Consider the following 21696-nt stretch of genomic DNA (forward strand, 5'->3'; position numbering starts at 1 on the left):
TAAGCTTGTGGTGATTGGAGCTCTGTAAGTTCCTTTGAGGAATGTCAAAGTATTGCTGTGAATGTGAAGGATGCCCAGAACAATTAAGGGTAATTGAAGGGCAGGCATATTCCTGGAAAGTGGTATGGGGAACTTTATGTGAGAGCCTGATGCCTTTTTGTCAAGGAATATCTTGTGCTTATTTTGAGCAGAGTTGGGAAGAAAGACAGAAAGCAAAGGTAACACCAGTGAGGTTTAGGAGATGAACACCACTGATAGAGCAGTGCCTTTTGCATTTGATGGAGTGTGCCAGGATTGAAGGGATCAGGGACATGGAGGCTTTTCCTGGCTCTTTTGCATATGTAGTGGAATAAAACCAAACTGGTGCCTGAGAGGGATAACACTTTGATGATCTTTCTGTGTTCATTTAGTGATAGCAGTGCTTTTCTGTGATATCTTGTCCTAAAGAAAAATCAGTCTCCTCTAACAGAGCTCTTGCAGCCTCTGCTGCTTTGGGCTGCTGTCTGATTACCAGGATCCATGGCTTTAGTCACCTCAGTGTCAGCAAACGTGACACAACACTGAGGGGAGGACACTGACAGCAGCAGCACTTGGTGCTCTCAGATCTGTCATTCTCTCATATTGGATTCCACAGACTTATCATCACCCTGCTTCAATAACATGGGTTTTGGGGCATGAGGTCTTCAGTTAAATGAATGAAGTAGTCTTCCATGTTTTTCAGACAGTTCTGCATCTTCCATCAACTAACATCTGTATTTTCACAGCTGACAGGAACTGCATGCAGTGGCACTCCAGTGATTAATATAAAATTAGTCATAGATTAGTCATATTTTTTCTTTGTGTAAATCACGTCTAGTTTCACTTAATATCTGATCAGTCAATGATTTGAAACCTTTTATTTAAACCTTCTGCAGTTTGTTCTTGCTGCTGGTCTTACAAGTACTTCATTGAATGGTCTATCTTGTCTTATTCATCTCTGACTCATGAGATTATTCAGACTATTTTATTATGCTTCCAGAAAGTGTTTCTTTGCTATGGTAGTTGGCTGTGTTGTCTGTATCCTCCAGTGCTGCTGTGTGGATTCAGTGACTTCTGTGCATGTACATTGTTCAAATGTGCCGTTTTGTGGTAGGAAATGTTATGTGAGCTATCAGCTGGTTGGCTCACTGGAGTTAATGCTGTGGTTAGTTTTGTTCAGTTGTGCCAGACCCCCTGGGTTTGGCTCAAAACTTGTTTTTTAAGCTCAGGGCTGGCACTTGTAAATGCACAAGGTTTGGGTTTCAGCTGTGGGTGCAGTAAGACCCCAAACCAGACTGCCTTGTTACCGTGGATGCTGTGTGATTTTTGTCTGTGTCAAAATGTCTGCGGCCTTCCAGAAACTAAAAATAAAGATAAGGGCTCAAACATCTGTGTTTTCTGTTCTTGTGCAGCTAGCCTATCCCAGCATAAATAAGGTATCTGCTACGTGGTCTGCAGGGACTGGAAAATGCATCCTGGGACAGGGTGACTTAAAGGTGAAGGAGGCTGTGTTGGTGGGTGATATTTGGCATAGACGGATGGTGTATACAGATGTGAGGAAATCATTCAAGCTGCAGTCCTGATTGCTTCCATTCAGATTCAAACCAGCCTTTGCCCAAAGGCCTTTTACAAAAAATCGTGCTATTGTCAATGGCTTTTTCCACGGAAAACCATTAACTCTCCAGATCATTCAGACTGTCAGTGTTTCTTGCTTGCTTTGCTCCTTTGGCTTTAAATCCTCTTCCCACCTTTCCAAGGCAAGATAGCTGGACACAAATCAGCTTGCATCAGTGACTTCCTTCAAATTGTATATGTTAATAATTTTTCCTTAATAATTTTGAATCCTGTTTGTGGAAATTTCTTTTTAAAACGTAGGAAGAATGTCACAGTAGCTTTTAAATTGAAACACAAACAGACAGACATGAGGCAAGTGTGTGGGAAGGAGCAGTAATTTGAATTGTGCTGTGACTACCCGGGTCCCATGTTAGAGTAATTTTTTAGCTTTTAGTAAAGAGCAGGAGCTCTTTCAGATCTTGTATCTCAAAGCCTTGCTTTAGTTGATCAGAAATGATTAGGCAAAACAGATCTTTATTTTTATCTTGTAAAGAACAGAACTATTTGCTTGCAGTGCTCTTGCATTCTTCTGGAAATATTCCTGAAACAAAGCTCTTAGGAGTCACAAAGCAAAGAAATAGTGCTGTCTTAACCTTTCTTGTTAAACTGTGCCCCTAAACAGAGTGCAACATGTGATTTTTTTCAAGTCTTTGAGCACAGGGCTGTTTCTGTTTAAATTCACACAGTGTGTAATTAATTGCATGCAGTTGTGCGTCTTGGATTTGAAAAAGAAATGGGTGGCTGTTGCAGAAAACATTTGATTGGCAAGGCAAAATATTACTGCTGAACATGTAAAATTGTGGGATTAGGATTTGCATTTTCTTCCTGGTTAAGAAATTAGAGTCTGGAAAAGAAAAAGAAAACCATATTGTGCACCTTTCTTTCCTGGGGATACTGGTGAGGTTCCCCCAGGGTGTTTATACTTTGTGATGTTCTCTCTATGAAAGCAAAAACCCAATTAACTCTCACCTGATTTGCCTAGTCCTGCTCTTGTTAAATGATCATTCCTAACAACTGGCTCTTGGTTATGAGAGTGGTTTTCTGGGAGGTTGTTTTCTTCATACTGGAAGTGAACTTGGATTGAACTCGGTGGCAGACTTTGCTCTTGCTGTCAAGGCTGGAGAGCCCCCGGCTGCCAGTGTGCCCTCAGGTCAGGCTGTGTGTGACATGGGAGCAGCTATTCCCTCAGCTCCTGTTCTTGGATGATAATTGACCCTTCCAGTTAAACCAGAAAATCCTCACCCTTTCCCAGAAGTCCCAACAAGTCACAGGTTTCACTCTCTGTTCTGAACTCCAGACTTTCCCTGGGGGCTGTCAGCCTTCCTGGCATCCCAATGCAGGGCACGGGGTGAAGCCCCCTGGATCTCTGTGTCCTGTGCCCTGTTCAGGCTGGAGAAGTGCTGGGATGAACATCACAGCTAGTCCTATAGGAAATACTTCTGTAAACAGTCTTCAGAGGTGTGCAAGAGAGATTTCTTTAGCTTAGGGTTAGAGGGTGTCTGCTAGGGTAGTGTTGGAGTTTGACCCCAACCAGCAACTAAACCCCAAAAGGTCACTTATTCACTCCTTTCCTGGTGAGATCAGGGGGAGAATTGGAAGGGTAGAAGTGACAAAGCTTATGGGTTGGGATAAAGAGAGCAAAAGCTGTGCACACAAGCAAAGCAGGGAATTCATTCTCCACTTCCCATGGTCAAGGAGGTGTTCAGCCATCCCCAGAAGAGCAGGGCCCCATCACAGGTAGCAGTGACTTGAAAAGGCAAATGCCAGCACTCCGAGCACCCTCCCCCAGCTTTATATACTGGGCATGGTGCCATAAGGTCTGGAGTGTCCCTTTGGTCAGCTGGGGTCAGCTGTCCTGGCTGTGTCCCCTCCCAACTCCCTGTGCACCCCCATCCCCTCACTGGGATGGGCTGAGAGGCAGAAAAGGCCTTGGCTCTGCTCAAGCCCTGCTCAGCAAGAACTAAACCATCTCTATGTTGTCCCCGCTGTTTGCAGCACAAATCCAAAATTTAGCCCATGCTACCCGCCGTGAAGAAAATTAACTCTATCCCAGCCAGAACCAGCCCCAGAAGTTCATTAGTCAAACTTAAATTGAGTTTGAGGAAGGAAGGACACGGGGGAGTGGGAAATGAAGCCCACTTCCCTAGCAGCCTTGGGAACAAACTGAATCCTTGTGTTGCCAGGGTCTGAGGCAGTTTGTTCCCTTTTGAGGAATGCAGGGACACGTTCCCTTCCTCATCAGGCAGCCAGTGGCCGTACAGCTTGCCCGAGGTGTGGGCTGAGTGTGTAGCTCTGACTGTGTCGAGAAGGAAGTGACTAAACTTGCTGTCAAAGCACGGTAACAAAGAACATCTTTGATTTACCAAAATAGTGGTGGTGCAGAGGCTGGGGAATAGCTGTGGTGCTGCCACCCGTGCTGGGAGTGGCAAGTCAGTGTGGAGAACAGCCCTCGTGGGGAGTGCGAGTCTCCTGCAGTGTGGCGGGAGATGGACTTGGCTGGGAGCTTGGTTCTGAACAGCTGCTGGGGCTTCCCTGTGCTGCACAGGCCTCTGAGGGGGTTGGGGCAGCACTGGTGGCTGCAGCAGGAGCGCCAGGCCGGCTGTGACAGGCAGAGGCGGCCAGTCCCACGCACCGAAGGTGCAGCTGCAGAATCCCATGGCAGCTGTGCTCCATGTCTCCTTGCCCCTGCCCAACTGCTGCCTGCGTGTCCTGGCAGCCCAGGCAACAGCGATCCCAAAGGTCCTGTCAGTCTGGGAGCCTCAGCTCCAGTCAGATATTTGTAATGAAGGGGAGAAGCTCCATCTAATTATAGGTTTTCCATTTCGGCCCTTCATATTACTTTAGGCAGGCTTAAAATAACACCGTTAACTAACTTCTTTTCCCTGGCTTTGCAGTTTCATACATGACATTCTGCAGTGCCCTTTATAGAAACCTCAAATATTTTTTTTGCCCCGCCTACCACATTTTGTGTCTTTTTCCATCTGGCAGATGTTTTTTCCCTGTGTTGCACAGGGCTCAGTACATAATTAGTCTGTTGCAATAGCCTGGAGCCCCAGTCCTGTGACAGTCTACTTGCACAGGCTCCTATGTCCTGCTCAGTTCTTTGTCATTTTTTTCCCCTGGTGGTTTTGTTCAATGTACTCTAAAAAACTGTTCTGAGAAATAACAAGCACCCAATAATTTGTGTGCCTTGAGATCATCTATTATAGCTTTTTACTGTACCTGAAAATATTTGGGGATTTTTCCTCCCAGTCATACAAGGGCTGAATTCTCTCTCTTCCAGTTTATAACCTCTGGATATTTGCAGTTTGTTGCCACAAGTCGACAACTAGTTAGTCAGTGTGCCTTTACTTTATTCCTACATATTTGAGCTGATTCTTTGCTGTCCAGTCATGTTACTTGCTTGTATTAAACTCCTGCTCTTGCTCTTGTCATGATTTTTTTTTGGAGAGCAGTGTCTCAGTGTGCCAGTGAAGTGTCTCAGGTGGGGGTACACTGGTTGTTTCTATCCTTCTACTGACCATATTTCACTGAGCATTTGTATTTGAGTCACTTATTCTTATCCCTCTTCTAATGGCAGCTCATGTAACTGCATAGGTTTGGAAGTTTTTAGTTATTAGTTATTTAGTTATTAGTTATTATTTATTCCCCAAACTTCCCTTTTGCATTTCAGATTCAAAGCCTACCCAGAGCCTTCTCCTGTAACAGTTCTGTCAGATTTCCCATACCAAATAGCTCCTCTTCTGTGCACAGTCTGTAGATGGGAGTATCCGAGATTAAAACTTCCTGTCAAACCACAGGAACAGAGAACATCTTTGATTTAGCAAAATAGTCACAGTAAAGAGACTCAGGAATAGTTGTTGGGAATGAGTTGTGGGGTTGGTTCAGTGCTATGGGCTGCTCTGACTTCCACTGGCTTTACTTTACACCCTGATTTTCAAATGTTCAGCAATGTTGGGTGCTTCTCTGGGGCTTGTTTGGGTTGCAGTAGTGAGAAGGAAGCCTTGCCAGGTATTATTCACCTTTGTTTTGTGCTATATGTGTGTGATGAACTGGAGAGGTCAAGGGCAGGCACAGGCCAGCTGTGTAATGTAGAGATACTGAGAAATAATGCTGCTGGGAATTATTTTGAATTAACAATCTCATTTCCTTTTTGTACAGCAGTTGTCATCCTTTAATCTCCTGGTATTAGCTTTTTTTAAATGCTGTTATGTGCATCAGCCACAGTGCTTCTTGTATCCTGTGTCACTTGATAATAAACTTTTACAAGATATCGCTGTTAAGTCATCTCAGGCTTTGAGTGATTAATCAAAATCTCTGTTTCTCTTTTTCTCAGGGTTGGATGTTTATATGGATCAGTGGTACTTGCTCAAGAGTGACAGTGGAGATCAACACTAAGTCTGTTCCTCTGAGTGAGTAATCTAAACCCATTGCATTGCTGATGTCTATTATCTACTATCTGCTGCTTTTTTTTGCTTTTTAATATCTTACACAACAGCTCCTTTGGGCTTTCATTTCAAATATCATTAAAATGATGCTGTATATTATTTCCTGTAAGAGTTGTAGAAGAATGTCAGTCTGCTTCTGCAGATATCCATTGGTTTTGCATCTTTTAAAGGATGGTCCTTACTTAACGCAGTCTAAGATGTTGTTTAGTATCAGAGAAATGTGGAAACTGTGTTTAATGACAGTAGATTTAGGGTTATCATGTGGACCGTGTCAGAGTAATGAAGTATGTTCGGATTATCCAAGAAGCAAAACTAAAATGAGCTGTTCTGTGGCATGTGGAGGGTTCAAGCAGTGCCAGTGCACCCCCGTTTGGAGGGTTCAGCTCCAGCACAAGGTCCCCCTGGACATGCTGTGACTGAGTGATGCAGCTGTGCATGTGCAGTGAGTCTGACTCAGCAGGTCTGTGGCAATGTGCAGAGAAACTGCCAAGGGCCTTCAGATTACTGGAGCAAGTTTACGAGAAAATGCATTCAGCAAAACAGAGTATGTGTTGTGAGATCCTTTGGAAATGTCCCAGTTCTGTTGGCTTCAAGGAGCAGCATTTTGCATTCAGTCTAGACTGATTTGATCCAAGTAGCCTAGTGCATGTCAGAGCTGGCAGTCTTGTTTTGGGAATGGTTTTCTCTCATCTACTTTGTTTTGGATATTATGGTATGATTTAGCTTCTTAAATTCCAGCTGGAGAGCTGGGTCAGATTGCTGACCTGTAGGGCTCCCAGTCCTACAGGGTGTGAGGACTGGTGTCTCATTTAAAATGCCATTTCCCTTATTTTACTCCCTTAGCCTCTCCATAGCCCTTGGAGTGCTCCTTCGTGGCTCTCCAACCCTTCCCACACTAAATCACTGTGCATGAGCTCTCTCTGGGATTCACAGCTGCCCAAGGACTTGGAAAGAAGTGGGTGTTGTTGCTCCTTGTTTGTCAGAAGCCCTGAACTCCACTGCCAAAAGCTTTTATTCCCTGGTTTTTAATCAGAGGTCTGCTGGCACTGGAAGTGGTTGTCACCTATTGTCTCCCATCCTGGTCACATTCTTTCAGTTTTATCACCACTTATCAGGCTCGGTGGGATTACACAGCTGGATTTGCATCAATCATGGCTGTAAAAACATGGTTAAAAGTCTGATGCTGGCTAGCAGCCACCTTCTGTTTGTGTGTTTGGAGACTTACAATCTGCTGGCATCTCTGTGCAAATGTCTTGCCTTTGCTGGAAGTCTCTCCCTCCTTGCTCCCCAGATGCTGTGCTGATTCCCCCTGCCTGGGACATAAATCTGCCTGGTTTTCCCTGTCACTGGTGCTGCTCTCCCTGGGAGGGAGTGTGTGTGTCCATGTCCATCCAGGACTGAAGTAGCAGGTGCTCAGTCCTCCCTTCTCCGTTCCTGTGGCTCCAGGACTGGCAGTTTCTGGCATTTGGAGGAGTCAGACCTGTTGCCCTCAGCAATCAGTCCTAAAAGCCTGATTTCTCCAGCTGCTGCTTGCTTTCCCCATTAAGCAGATAAACAAGAGCCTCTCCTAATGAGGTGGCAGGAAATTCCCATGCCTGACTCAGCACTGACAGGGCAGGGGACTGTGTTTGGGGCTGCTGGCTGCTTCTCCCAGATGGAGAGGAACATGGGCTTCTTTGCTGGGTTACCACAAGTTCAGCACATGTCTGACCTCCAGTCTCACCACAAAGAATACACCAAAGTGTACACCCACGGCCTCTATTTATCCATAAAAGCATGGATTTCCATCTTCCCTCCTTGGCTAGCTCCATGTTAAATGTACTGCTGCCAGTTCAGCCTTGCCCTGCAGTAAGGCCACATGTATAAATCATCCAGAAAAGCTAAATAAGGCTTTTAAAATCAGCCTTAGCAGAAGCAGCTGCTTCAGTGTGGTGCCATGAAGACACAGAAACCTGGCTAAGTCTGTGTAGCCAGCCAGTCACACTCCCTGCAGCTCCTGCTCTTTCCTAGCAGAGCCCTGCAGGTTTGCAGGTGTGTCTGCGCCCTCCTCCACCAGCTCTGAGTTAGGTCTGTGCTCAGTGACAGCAGATTTTTGGTGTGTCTAAAGCTGAGACAGAGCACCACATGCAGCACTGAAATTATATCCAGTCCACCTCTTACAGTGCTTGTGTGCGAGGGGCAATAATCAGTATTTGTTGGGTTTTCTACCCTCAATGTCACATTGAATACAGGAGGGAAAGAAGCACAAGGCTACTTCTATGTGTTCCATTTATTGGCATTTGATGGCTTGTCCTGCAGGGCCCAGCCCACACACAGCTTTTCTTGGGCTTTTAATAGTTGTGCTAAACTCAATTGTACTCAAAAATAGTAATAATTTCAAGCATTTCCCCAGAGCCTGTGGCTGCTCTGCATGTTTATGGGAGGTGCAGCACTGCCCATGGTTGGGGTAGGGGAGGGTCCCCAGGCAGGCTGGGATGGGATTTTTCTGGTGTCTTTTTCCTCCCCTTATTTTGAGAGGAAATACTGCTGCTTGCAGAAAAGAAGTACTTTATTGTGCTTTTGCTCCTCATGCTTTATGTGATGTGGTTTGAACTTAAAGTGATTTGAACACTTCTGCTTGCCCACAGTTCTGCTGGTGGCTCTGTCATACACATGGATCTCTGCAGAGAGGGGGGATGTATCTGTCTGTAAACACGGAACAGCCTGCCCTGTTTGTCCAGCATGTGACCCCTCTGCTGCACACGGCGTTTTCCTGCCTCCCTCCCATCCGGTTCTTCTTATTTTATTGACTTTCCCAGTCCTGGAAATTGCTTTCTATTCAGAAAACATAAATTCATCCCTCACAAAGCTTGCAAACTTGATTTCAGTTCTTCCCTTATTCTTTGAAAAACTCTTTTTGCTCTCTCTAAGATCGAAAATGTACATTTTCCCTGTTTATTTAGACAAGCTTATTTTGTTCTGCAGAAATCTTGTCAAAAGCTAAGTTTCTTTGCTTGCATTTATAATCCTCTGAGGTTTATGTATTGGGAATAATCTTTGAGAGCTGGAAAAAGATGGTCCAATCTGTTTTAAGATGCCCCACTTTTTGAGTATTGCATCTCATTAGGAATACAGTTGGCTGTTTGCATGGCTTTTTTCTTCCTCTGTATAGCTTGGGGGAGAAAATACATCATTTCTTCATCTAGTAATAATGCTTGGCACTTTGCATCTTCAAAGAACTCTGTGGCTATGGATTGAATAATTCCTATAACACTGTGTAGTAGCTTCTCATTATCATTTCCTGTGTTCTGCAGATGGGCAAAGTGAACAAGAAGTCAAGTGAGCTTAGGCCATGGAAAGAGAAACAAGGTCAATTTGAGTTCCCACCTTCCTGACTTCTACTAGAGCAAAGGAAAGTTTGATTCAGGTTGACACAAAGGGAAATGTAATGATCTTTCCTAGCCTTCTTCACTACTTACTTAAGTGCACTTTCTGGTGGTGTTTTTTGATGGTTTGTTTTTGTATCCCTAAATAAGTTTTCTCACTGACTGATGTGGTTGGAGGTGTGTGAGGAATTGTCTAAAGTTTTATAAAGGTGAAGCAGCATGTTGATGGGATTAGGTTTGTGGGGTGTCACTCACTGCTGTCTGGGGGATCTCTGTGCTCCTTCTCTCTTCTTTCCTCTCAAACCAGAGGCAGAGGAGACCTTTTCTGTATTATTTGGGAATATTTTTTCCCCATCTTGTTTTCGATCTCCGACTAAGATGGGAAAAGTGAGCCTCAAAATGGGAACTGTGTCAGTACATAGAAGTTGATCTTTCTTGTTTCATCCACCACATGCCATGCTAAGATATTTTTTTTTTCCCTCCCAGGGACTGTAGTGGAAGTTGTTGGCTCAGAGTGGTGTCTGGAATGATGTCATTTGCAGAAATAATTTCATACAACTGCACTAGGCTATAGGCCTGGATTTAGAGCTGCCTAATTCCCAAATGCATTTCATGACATGTAGAAAAGGTGAGTGCTGTAGGCAGTAAACTGTGGAATTAGGCACTCTGTTACAGAGGAAGTCACAGTAACAATTTTGTTGCCTACTTGGTAGAAGTTAGTTAAAACTTTTTTTCAGGAATTCTGTCTTTTTACAAAGTTGCTTTGGAGCCCTGGAGAGTGTTGGGGCGGTTTAGTCCTCTTGGGGAGAATGGATAATCTGCTAGGTGCAGAGGAGCATGGAAATCACATGAAGAATTCCTTCATCTTCTTAGGAAAATCTCGTGGCTGCTTCTCTGCAGGCTCTGAGGTTCCCTGGCCACCTTCTGACTGGCTCCAGATGCCTTGTTTGATAAACTTCCAGGCAAAAAGCCTTGCTTGGCTTAACACAGCTTTATTCTGGGCATGCCATGCTAGTGAAGGCGGTGGAGAAAGCAGCTGTCTCCAGCCATGAGCTCTTTTTGGGGATGCAGAACTTTGCAGAGACTTTTTTAGGGGCTCAAGATTTAGTTCCAAGATTATATTTAGTTTTCTGTTTCTGATGGGTGGGACAGATATCCTGATGCCTTAGATGAAACCTTCAGTGATGGACAGCAGCACCAAGGTATCACAACCAGTATTTTTATTTTCATTTTTCTTTGACTTTCTTATATAGGGAATACCTCATTTGTGCATGCTCCTTCCCAGTGCTGGGCAGAGCTGTCCTGAACCACTCTCTGCTCCCGGGGCTCTGGGTTCATCCTCTGCTTGTCATGACACCCAAATTGCTGATTAGTTGTCTGCTGACTTTTTAAGGATCTGAATGTGGCTTTTCATGAATCTGGATGTTTTTCCTTTATTGGGCTTGGGAAGCTCTCAGGGCTGAATTGGGACCTGGAATTTGCAGCAGTGAGTGCAGAGCAACTGGTGAAGGCTTTCATGCCTTGCTTGCAGGGTATGAGTACTTGTGGTGAGGTCTTGGTGTCTCTCCTTTGTCATCTGGTAGCTTCTCTCACTAGATTTTGATTTCAGCTGCTTAGGAAAAATGTCAGCAGCTCAGCATGTGGGGAGCTGCATGTGCACCTGGGGTTGTTCTGTTGTGTTTGTTTTAATTTTGTGTCCTATAATTTTTTTGAGGTGTTGCATCCAAAAGTGGTGAGTGCCTCCAAGAATGTGCCCGTGGCAAATTGCCCAGATCATACTGATACCCAAGGAATTTTGTGGAGACCTTTTAGGATCTCTGGGTGTTCCTTAGGTATTTGAAATTAAGAGGAAGGGACCAACTGGCTGGAAGGTGATTGCCCACGGAGGGTTGGATGGAGCTGTTTGTTTTTTTTCCCCTTGGGCATCAAAGCACTGTCAGAAAGCATTAAGGTCTTCAGTGGAAAACCAGCTGTTGTCATTTTCCAGCTCTCCTCACTGCAAATTGGCGAGCTCCCATTTCTCCTGTGTTTGAAAGGCTGAGGTGGTGTGGCCCAAGTCTGACAAGTGATAACCAGGGAGCCTGGCTGTGTTCTCTGGGGGGATTCCAGCTGTAAGCTGGCCCTCTAAAACGAGCAAGGAAGTGGCTTCAGGCTGAGCTATCTGGAAAATATCAAGGGGTAGGTGACAAGGTGTGAAAGGCAAGGGCCACTCCAAGCAGTGAGAGGCTCCAGAAACCTGGCAGTGACAGCAGTGGGAGAGGTACTGGATGCAGCTGGAGATGGGCTGGAACTGGAACTCTGTGTCCAGTCTTTCCCCTCTTTCTAAGGGAGGCTCAGACCCACTCTGCATTAAATTGGTGTTTGTCTCAGCCTGCTTATCTGCTGGCCAGCCCACACACTCACTCCAGATGTTCTTATCTCAAAACTGGAGATGCACCTGAAATTGTTCTTCCAGGATTTGGAAGCTTTTTTGTTAAAGCTGTCTGGCTGCCAGTGTTTCCAAGGACACATCACACTTTGATATCATGGTATTAAAATAATTGCTTTTGAAATGGAGCCCTACATGTGCCCTACATCAGAAATTCCTCTTAGTGCTTATTAATCTGGTATATAAATGTCATGGCTTACATCCACAGGGTGTTTATATTGAATTTTAGCTGCATCAGTATCTCTTGCTCCTCAGAATAAATGCCATATAATCTGGTAATGAGCAATATTCTTAATTTAGAAACCAAAAATAGGACATAGACAAATCTGAGTTACTGGAAGAAAGTAGGAAATAGCCTTACCTCATGAGGGGAAAGCAAGTTCAGTTGAATCATCTAGTGTTTAGTGTAATGGTAATGGCAGAGAATTCTGTCTGTTTCCCTAGGCACAACAATTGCCATATTCCAAAGGCCTGATCCTCCTGTGGTACACTTCTTCTGAGGTGTGTAATGGGGTAGTTGGGAAGCACCCTTCTTTCCACACCCTGAGGAGGTCAGTGCCCACCAACTGGAGGTGCATTAAGCAGTAGGGATTTAGGCTGATGCCCTCCAACACCCTGTTGGATAAAGGGGATAAAGTTCTTCCTCTGAGACCTACAGTGAGCAGCACTGGCTGGGACAAGATGAGAATTTGGGAGTGGAATCATCCTTGCTGTGGCAGGTGGGCATCATCCAAGATCTCTGATGTCTGGAGCACCTTCCATGCTGACAGTCCTACACCTGAAGGAGGTGCAGTGGAACCAATAGTCATATAAGCATCAGTGGCTAATAAAGTCAGTCCCTGATACACTAAGGGTGGTAATACTGCAGGATGTCCCCATGGGGTGATGACCCAGTGGCCAGTGCTTGTTTTCTCTACACCATGAGGGGCATAGGCTGTTAACTTTTAGCTCAGGTGCTGTCTGAGTGCTGGGCAGATGGGTGAACTTAGTTCAGTGGAGGCTGTGACTCATTGCCTTTCCCAGACACAGCCTGTTCTCCCACCCTGTGAACTCTCTCAGTGCAACAGAGCAGCACTTGTTTGCCCTGATTCACTGAGTGATTTTTGGTTTGTGTTCTGTATGCAATAACAGTGGCTTTGTGTAACCCTAAGTAAATTTTGGCTTGAAATATCTTGGTGAAGAAGTTACCTTTCTATGTGATGGTGGTGTCACACTGAACCAGAGTGATGTGGAGCAAGATCCATATAGGAAGTGAACATGCCTTTGTTGCAGACTTGGTGTGAGTTTTGGAACTTCAGTGTTTCCTGTGGTCCCAGACACACACACACACCCACACACACACACCCACGCCCCCACACACACCCCCAGAGCTGTGCTCTGGTGGTGCCTCTAAGTGGAGAAGGAAGGCAGATTGTCACAACAATGATCTTTGTGAAGATTTGCTCATGTTGTGTTTGTGGCAGAGGCCATGTCTGGCAGATGGTCTGAAGTCCGTCATGGTGAGGAGAGGGCTGCTATTTATTACTGATAGCACCCACAGATGGCACAAAGCTGCCAGGATCTGTATTTTGAGATCTTCTTTTGGTCACTTGGTCAAACAGGAATCCAGTGTTAAGCATGTTCTCAGCAGCATTGACTTCAGTGGCATTAGAAACATGCTTGACATCAATGTGGGCTTGTGCAACTTGCTGATCTCAGGCTGGGTGGGTCTTGCTGAAAAGCTCCTGTGCCGACAGAGAGACTGTTGCTATTTCAGGCCGTGGTTCTGCTCGGCTGTCAATCCAATTTAAGAGGACCAGATTATAAACACTGTGAAATGCTGAGCTGGTGCAAAGCTGCTTTGCTGATAAGGAGCCGTTCAAAATATTTGGAAAGTTCAACTCTGCTGCAGGACTGGGCAACCGTTCCTGGCTCCACTCCCAGGGCTCAGTGCCAGGGGTGTTTTGGCTGGTTTGCCTGCTTGGCTGGATGCCGAGTGGCCGAGGCTTGACGTGCCCTCAGTGTCACTGTGCCTGAGGGACACTGGGGGATGGCAGTAGTAAAGCAGCCATCCTGGTTCTGCCATCTGGGCAGTGAACAGCTGTCTGTTCCTGTGAGGACAGAAAATAGTGTGGTGCATCCCATTGGGTGCTGCAGCATTGCCAGAAATACCAAAACTGAGCTTACAGCAGCTCAATGTCCTTTTGTCTGTTCCCAGCTCCCAACAAGAGATGAAGCTCTGATAGGTGGCAATGCTGCATCCCTGTCTGAGGAAGAGCTTTGTTGACTGTCAGTGTTTCAGCCCCAGAATAGTCTGGCAACGGAGCAAATTGGCAGCTTGCAGGAGCCTCTTTGTGTATTTGGTTGCATTTTGCTCCAAGACCTCAGCAGAGACTTCCAAGGTTCCTCCCTTGCCCTTGTCCTGGCTGTTGCCCTTTCCCACCCTGTCCTTCACAGTGCAACAATGTGCTAGTGTTTTATTGCTTCCCTTTGAGATCTTGGGCACTAATGGAATTTATAGAATCATGGAATGGTTTGGGTTCGAAAGGACATCCCCATCCAGTTCCAACCCCCTGCCAAGGGCAGGGACATCTTTCACTATCCCGGGTTGCTCAGAGCCCTGGTTGTGGGCACTTCAAGGGATCATGGGGCAATCACAGCTTCTCTGGGCAACCTGTGCCAGGGCCTCACTACCTTCACAGAGAAGAATTTTTTGTTAATATCTAAGCTAAACCTCCTCTCTCAGTGTGAAGCCATTCCCCTTTATCTATCACTCCAGTTCCTAATGAAGATTCCTTCTCCAGCTTCCTTGTTGGGCCCCCTTCAGATACTGTAAGGCTGATATGAGATCTATATGAAACCTTCTCTTCTCATATTTTTTTTATCAACGAGTCGTGTATAAACTTAATGCCTTTGCGCCCTGTGAGTATCTAGAGTATCTACACTTGAATGTTCCCACTCCTCTGTAGCCTATCTCATAATTTCCCTTAGAGGCCTTCTTTGCAGCTGTGCTGCCATTCACAGAATCTCTGCCAGCTGTGCTGCAGTGCTCTGGGCAGGGAATTGGGAGGAGTGATGTGCACACTCCAGCACGAATGTGGTATTGTGTCCTCCAGATGGTTCCTGCAATCTCTCACCTGGATCAGATACCTGATGCCAAAGAGTTTCCTGGTGCCTGGGTGCAGTGTTAAGGTGTGTTTTCCTGTTAGCAGGACATTGTTAGCCAGTGATTATCCCCCTGTGCTAAAGGTAGGGGCAGCACTGCTTTGAGCAACTGAAATAGCTGCCTGTTGAGAGGATGGGAAAGGGAAGCCCAACAACATTGCTAAATCAGGAGAAACTATGAGTGCAGTCAGTTCTGACAGCGAGAAACTGTGTAGGTACACAACAAACAGCAGTAATGGGCTGCGTCTGTCTCCTCTAATGCTTCCCTATCTGATCACTTGTCAACATGTGTTAATCTCTGCTGCCACAGAACATGGAGACAGCTCTGAGGTTTGTGCTGTTAAGGGTGTGTGCTGTGTATAATTCCCAGAGTGTTGTGACAGCCCTAGTGAATGCTGTGATCCACGCCAGGGAGCCCTGGGATCCGTCTGTGTTATCTCCTGTGTTACCCAGGAGGAGTTTGGAGCCTTGCTGGCGTTCCAGCAGGAGAGGGAATGTGTGTGGTCATGTTACCCTCAGTAGACATTTGCATGTGGCTCTTTGGAGCACCAGGTTGCTGGCCCGCAGCCACACCGGCATCTTGGGATCTTGCCAGATCTTGCCAGCAAAGGAGCACCAGGCTGGGTCACAGTTCTTGGACAAGAAGTTTCCAGGGAACAAGCTGCTGATGCAGAGATACCACTGATGTCCTTGTGGTGCCCTGTGCGTTCTGACATGCATGCTGGGTGTGTTCCTCTTTTTCTGTTGTTACTTGGTATTTTCTGACTTCAAAAGAATGCTACTACAATTCTATTGTCAGTGAGAAATCAGTTGACTCTTCTTTGCCCCGTACCGTGGCCAGTTGTAAAGCACTTGAAATGAGTGTTTTGAAATCTGCAGAGGGGTATAGCATTGATTGTTTATGAGATAAAAATTGCTCAGGCACAAGTTGAATATCCACTTGCACTGAGGTTGGCTTTAGCAGCAGTGTGGAGCCATGCTTCAGATTCCTGGATGCTGTTGCTACATGGAGTGCTGTCTTTTTTCCTCACTGGTGCAAAGTCCCCACAAGTGAGAAGTTCCCACTGATAAGAATTTTTGCACTAAGTACAATGTGTGCTCTACCTGGATAGGCTCACCCCTTAAAATAGCCATAAAGACCAGAGTAACAGGAGCCCCAGCTCAGGTGAGCAACTTTTAACCTAAGCCCTTCAGGGTGACTGGTTTAGCCAAGCTGTTTGTTTTGATTTAATCCCCAGTTTACTTCACCTTCATGTCTGTCTTCAGTCAGGTTAGCTCTCTTGAGTTTGGCAGCTGGAATTAGGAAAATAATGGCTGTTTTACAGCATATTATTGGCACACTGCTGTGTAGAAGTTAAAAATTGTTGACTAAGATGGAAGCTTCCTGCCTTGGCCCACAGTGCTGCAGTACCAGGGGAGCCTCTTGGGCAGGGTTACCACAGGTTAAGGTGTTGTGTGAGTACAGAGCAGGTGGTCTCAGCTGCCAGAACCGCTGCTGAGTACAGCCTGAGGGAACTCGCCAGCAGCCCTGTGGAATTGTTTCCTCTGGCTGGAAGGAGGATTGCAGCTGTCTGGCCATGGTCTGGCTTCTCAGTACTGGTTTCAGGCCTGAAGAAGTCCTCTGTCCCACGATCTGTTGGTTTTCCTCCTTGTCCCTGCAAGCTCCTTGGGCAGCCCAGGAAGCCGGAGCGCTGCCCTCTGGCCACAAGTCACTGGTCACTCACTGTCAGGCTGGTGGTGAATGTCTCCTCCTCAAGCCCTCAGGGGCATGGTAGGTCAGGTTGGCTTCATTACCTGTGTACTCAATGTTTGAAGACACCCCAGGTACCTTACTCACACCTCTTTCTTCCCTGCCAAGTGCACATTTCTGCTAAATCTCTTCCTTCCCCTCCTCATCAATGGTTACGAGTGACTGGACATCAGCTCTTGTTTCATTGATACTGAGACTTAGTTTAGAAAAACAGGATGCCATGGAAGTAATTGTCTTGTTCGTGTTGCTTTCCTAAATCTTGATTTTTTTAGACACAATACTGCAACAAGGAATTAAATCCCTACTTCTTGGAAGGTTTTTAATTAGCTGAAAAATATGGATTAAGATCTTGCAATCTGTAAAATACTGCACATCATGCTGCTACATCTTGGGCAACACTCCATTTTCTTTTTAAGGACAATTTAAATAGAATATTAGGGGAGAGGAAAAAAATATCCACCCCAAACCAGAGCACAGAAATGGCAATTTAGAATTCTTAACATTTCTCAGAAAGCTGCTTATGATTATCTCCTTAAAATGGCAGATTTCGCCTGCAAGTCAAGTAGAGGAGCAGGAACTGATATTCCATTAAAATACTAGGAGAGACCTAAATGCATTTATGATCATTGAGACTTTTGCAGGAAACAGAAACTTAAACTGCCAAAAATTTTAATAAAGGGCAAAAAGCAAATCCCAAAATCCCAAATCTAAGCATGACTTAGATGCTTCCTCTGCCAGAGATCTCTGCTTGTTACCATGCAGAGACACCTGTTCTGACATTTTTTCCCTTCTTTTTCTGTGTGTACTTGTAAAAGCCCCAGTCTAAACTTCGTGACACAGGTCTGTGCTGCTCCCTCAGGTCCTGTCCCTTGTCACCAGAGAGAAGAGATCATTGTCTGAAACACACTAAGTAACATTTCAGTAGTGCAGGATTTCCAAGGTATTTCAGTACTTCCAAAGCTGTAGTGTACCAGGAGGAGCACACCGGTGTTAAGGGATGCATCCTGGGCTGCAGCCAGGGCAGGGGGGATTCTGCCCCTGTGCCCCTCTCTGCTGAGCCCCCCTGCAGGGCTGCATCCAGCCCTGGCCCAGCACAGCAAGGACAGGGAGCTGCTGGAGCCAGGCCAGAGCAGGGACACGAAGGGGATCAGAGGGATGGAGCAGCTCTGCTGGGAGGAAAGGCTGAGGGAATTGGGATTGTTCAGCCTGGAGAGGAGAAGGCTTTGGGGTGACCTCACTGTGGCCTTGCAGTGCCTGAAGGGAGCCCACAGGAAAGATGGAGAGAGACTCTGGACAAGGGCCTGCAGTGACAGGATAAGGGGCAATGGGTTCACACTGACAGAGAGCAGGTTTAGATTGGATATTGTGAAAAAACTCTTCCCTGAGAGGGTGGTGAGGCCCTGGCACAGGGTGCCCAGAGCAGCTGTGGCTGCCCCATCCCTGGCAGTGTCCAGGACCACATTGGATGGGGCTCTGAGCAACCTGGGATAATGGAAGGTGTCCCTGCCCATGGCAGGGTGTTGGAACAAGATGATCTTTAACATCCTTTCCAACCCAAACCGTTCTCTGATTCTATGATAGGAATTAATTTGCAAGAATAACAGAGTTTGTCAACAAGACCTGAACTTCTCTGAGGTAAAGCACCATGGTGTGTGGTTTTGCTGTATCTTACCAGGAGAATCTTGAAGTGGATGAATCCATGGAGATAAGTGGCAGTTTTGTACTGTAAGGAAGGTGGTAACTGAAGGGGTTTGTAGCACTGCTGGAGGGGTGGGTGCAGTAATGGATTTTTCTGTGAGCAGTTCAATTTGCTTGTGATGTGGAGCTGTCCCCATTTCTCTCCAGTGACTGAAGTGGCAGCCATGCAGAGCTGCCAAAATGCCCCTGCTGCAGGGTGTTTCCATGGAGTGGAATATGAATGTTGAGCTGTCCCTGAGAGGAGCTGTACTGACGCAAGCCCTGTGTGAAGATGTGTGACAATTCCACCCTGAAATAAGTGATGTTTCTTTTCCTAAACAGGCATGAAACTGTGGTTCTGTTGTGTATGTAAAGCAAACAATTGTGCCAGTTTTGGATTTACTTTTCCCATTTCAAGCAGCAGGACAATCATGGCTGAGGCCTTGGCATCACTAGTGTCGTCTGCAAGCCCAAACTAGACTTGTCTCAGTGCTTTTTTGTGTTCAGCAGAGTTAGTGTAAAATCCTCCTCTAAGGGAGGATCCCTTCCTAACTTTAGCCAGGGAAAAAAGGTCTTTAGTCCTTCAGAGCTAAATATAACCTCCCTGAAACTGTCCCTCCAGTGATGGCTCAGTAAACACATGGAAAAATACTCAGCTCCAAAACAGGATGCTCAGGAGGCAAAAGTTTTAAATAGTTATTTGTATAGATCTGTTATATATGAAGCAAGAACTAACATTTTAAAACTCATTTAGTGCTTAAGAACATGCAGGATTATGTCCAGGTAATTCCAGTGTCTCCTTGAATACCACAAAGGATTTGGCCCCAGATGTTGGCGTGGTTGCTGAGGAAACTGCTATTCATGATGAGAAAATGTAATGATTTGTGTACTTCTGTTCTTTGGGGTGGGGTTTTGCATCCCTCTGGTTGGTTTGTTTCCTGTGGAGTTTTTTGGCATGGTAGTTGAGGACAGTTCTAGGATCATTCTGTTATTCCAATGGTTCCAAAAAGGTCTTCGATGGAAGCACAAAACTTGGTGCATCTTGCCAGCCACTCCCTATCAGTTTCCATGGCACCTTTCACAGTGTTTGGGAGTTGGGTTGAGATTTTCCCTTTGCCTCTTAAGAAAACCATTGAAGATGATCAGCTCACCCCAATTAAACCACATAAGGGCTTTGCCAGTGCTGGTGTGCCTTGGTTTTGTTCCAGCCTCCTCCCTTTTGTTGCCTTCCTGCACTGGGCACTCCTATTAATCACAAATTCCCACTTGATGGCAGCAAGTCAGTTTGTGTCCTAAAGGTTATACTTGTGCTGTTGGAACTAGGATCTTCAGCCACAGGTTGGGGCTGGAGGTGTACCCTGGTTCTATTAGACCTTTGATACTTGAAGAACTCCTCCTTGGCCAGCTGGTGTAATCAAAATCAGCCTATGGTTAATATAGACCTTTCTTTCTATGAGACTGAGTCTTGTCCCAGCCCCCCCCCAAAGGTTGGGAAAGTGTGAAACACTTCCAGTGTCTGCTTCTTTTAGCATCAGATGTCTTAATTTAATTTGTATGTAAGTAGGAAAACTTTGAAGTGTGGTCAAAATACAAAGGGAAAAGTACTTCAAAGAAATGTAATGTTATAAGTGTATCTGATCCCTCAAGGTTTTTGAAGCTTTATCTTGAGATTATGTATTCAGAGGAAGATTTGTATGGAAATACTGAGGGTCATTAATGCATCCAAGCCTTTATGAATGTTGGCCTTGAACTATTCTGTGCTAGTTTTGCTTTCACATGGTGACAGGCAGGTTCTCCTTCACCCATCTGTCTGCACTGCCAGGGTCCCTGACACAACAAAAGTTAATGTGGTCTCTGAGGGGGAAACCAAAGCAAAACTGTTACTGAGTGAGACTTGTTCAGCACTGTTATCCCATGATCAGCAGAGGTCTCTGGTATGGCTGAACAAAACCGCAGTGTGTCAACTCCCCAAACTTCTGATTTGCATTGGTTGCTCTGCTGGAGTCCAAGGTGGTCTGTGGTGCTGGATTACAGGCTTCTAATAAATACCTTGAACTTTGGGAGAGTTCAGATCTTGGAGCTGAGCTTTGTTTTAGGGTTGGGCATCCACTCCTGTACAAACATGCCCAGCTGTGTTGGAGGAGAGTAGTTGTTGTTTTTCCTTTTGGCAGACAAGGATTCTGGCGTTGAAGCTTTTAATTGCAGGAATTATATTAGCAGTTCCCAGTGCTCAAGGGGGGGTGTCTGTGTATGTGTGCAGGAGGAGTTAATTAGATGTGTATAAATAATGGGCTTGGGAGCCTTTAAAGCTAGATGTATTGTTCCATCCTTGCTATCGTTTCTTACAGTGAAACTCTTGAAAGTTAGAAAAACATGAAGTTACACAAGAGTCACTTTCTCACAACACAACTTTGAAACAGCAGTGAAGTTGCTTTTGGTCTTTCTATGTCATAAAAACATTTTTGAATTTATTCAGTGTTTTAATAAAAACATATTAAAATATTATTAATTTTTTAATGTTCTTGAAGGTTTATTTTAATTAAATCTGTAGGTCAAGGGAATGGAAACAGTTAAACAGTCAGGATTTTTTTTTCTATTACAAACTTTAAATAAGTCAGGTGATCTTGATTCCCCATGCCTTCCTTCCCTTCTATGCCTTACTATTTCATGTCAAATAAGGGCCTTTCTGTGTTCAAACTTTCAGGATATTCATAGATCACAAAACTTCCTTCAGCAACCACGTGCCTCAATAATGCTGTTCTTTCTTCATGAAAACTAATATCCTGCTGGAATGACTCCTCTGGAAGACCTCGAGTTTTGAGAGAGTTTGAGGGTTTACCCCTCAAACTGGCTTTCCAGAAGAGTCTGTAAACCTGACTGGCTTAAACATGTGGCAGGTATTTAATAATGGAGAGGGGCAGTTCAGCTCTTGCATGTGATGGTATTTCTACATTATTGTTGTCGTGGGATTTAGCCACACCTAAGTTTGCTTCAGACTTGTTGACTTGGATCGTGGCCCCACTTGTGCTGTGTGCTAACCCATCCACTGCTGATCCTGTGCCTACAAAGAAAGTTTTGTAGCCCCTTGCTTCAATTAGACTGCTCTGGATACCCAAACCCAGTGATTTATAGGTGTATTCACACTGAACTGCTGCAATTGGGCTGTAAATTTTCTTGTAAACTGCTCTTACAAGTTATCTTCTTCTCCATTTTAATGTGTTACAGCCCTGTCTGCTAAAGGCAGCCCACTAT

General features: G+C 45.3%; 1 protein-coding gene across 7 annotated transcripts in view; it reads left to right on the forward strand.

Annotated features, from left to right (window-relative positions):
* The window catches only part of PPFIBP1 (PPFIA binding protein 1), a 102126-nt gene that overhangs the window by 22984 nt on the left and 57446 nt on the right, over positions 1-21696 (forward strand). For all 7 annotated transcript variants that reach the window (XM_059471515.1, XM_059471516.1, XM_059471520.1 and 4 more), the window contains exon 2: positions 5969-6044. The gene's annotated coding sequence lies outside the window, so the exon portion shown is untranslated. The remainder of the gene's footprint in view (positions 1-5968; positions 6045-21696) is intronic.

Source organism: Ammospiza nelsoni, chromosome 5 (genome assembly GCF_027579445.1).
Source record: "Ammospiza nelsoni isolate bAmmNel1 chromosome 5, bAmmNel1.pri, whole genome shotgun sequence".
NCBI lineage: Eukaryota > Metazoa > Chordata > Aves > Passeriformes > Passerellidae > Ammospiza > Ammospiza nelsoni.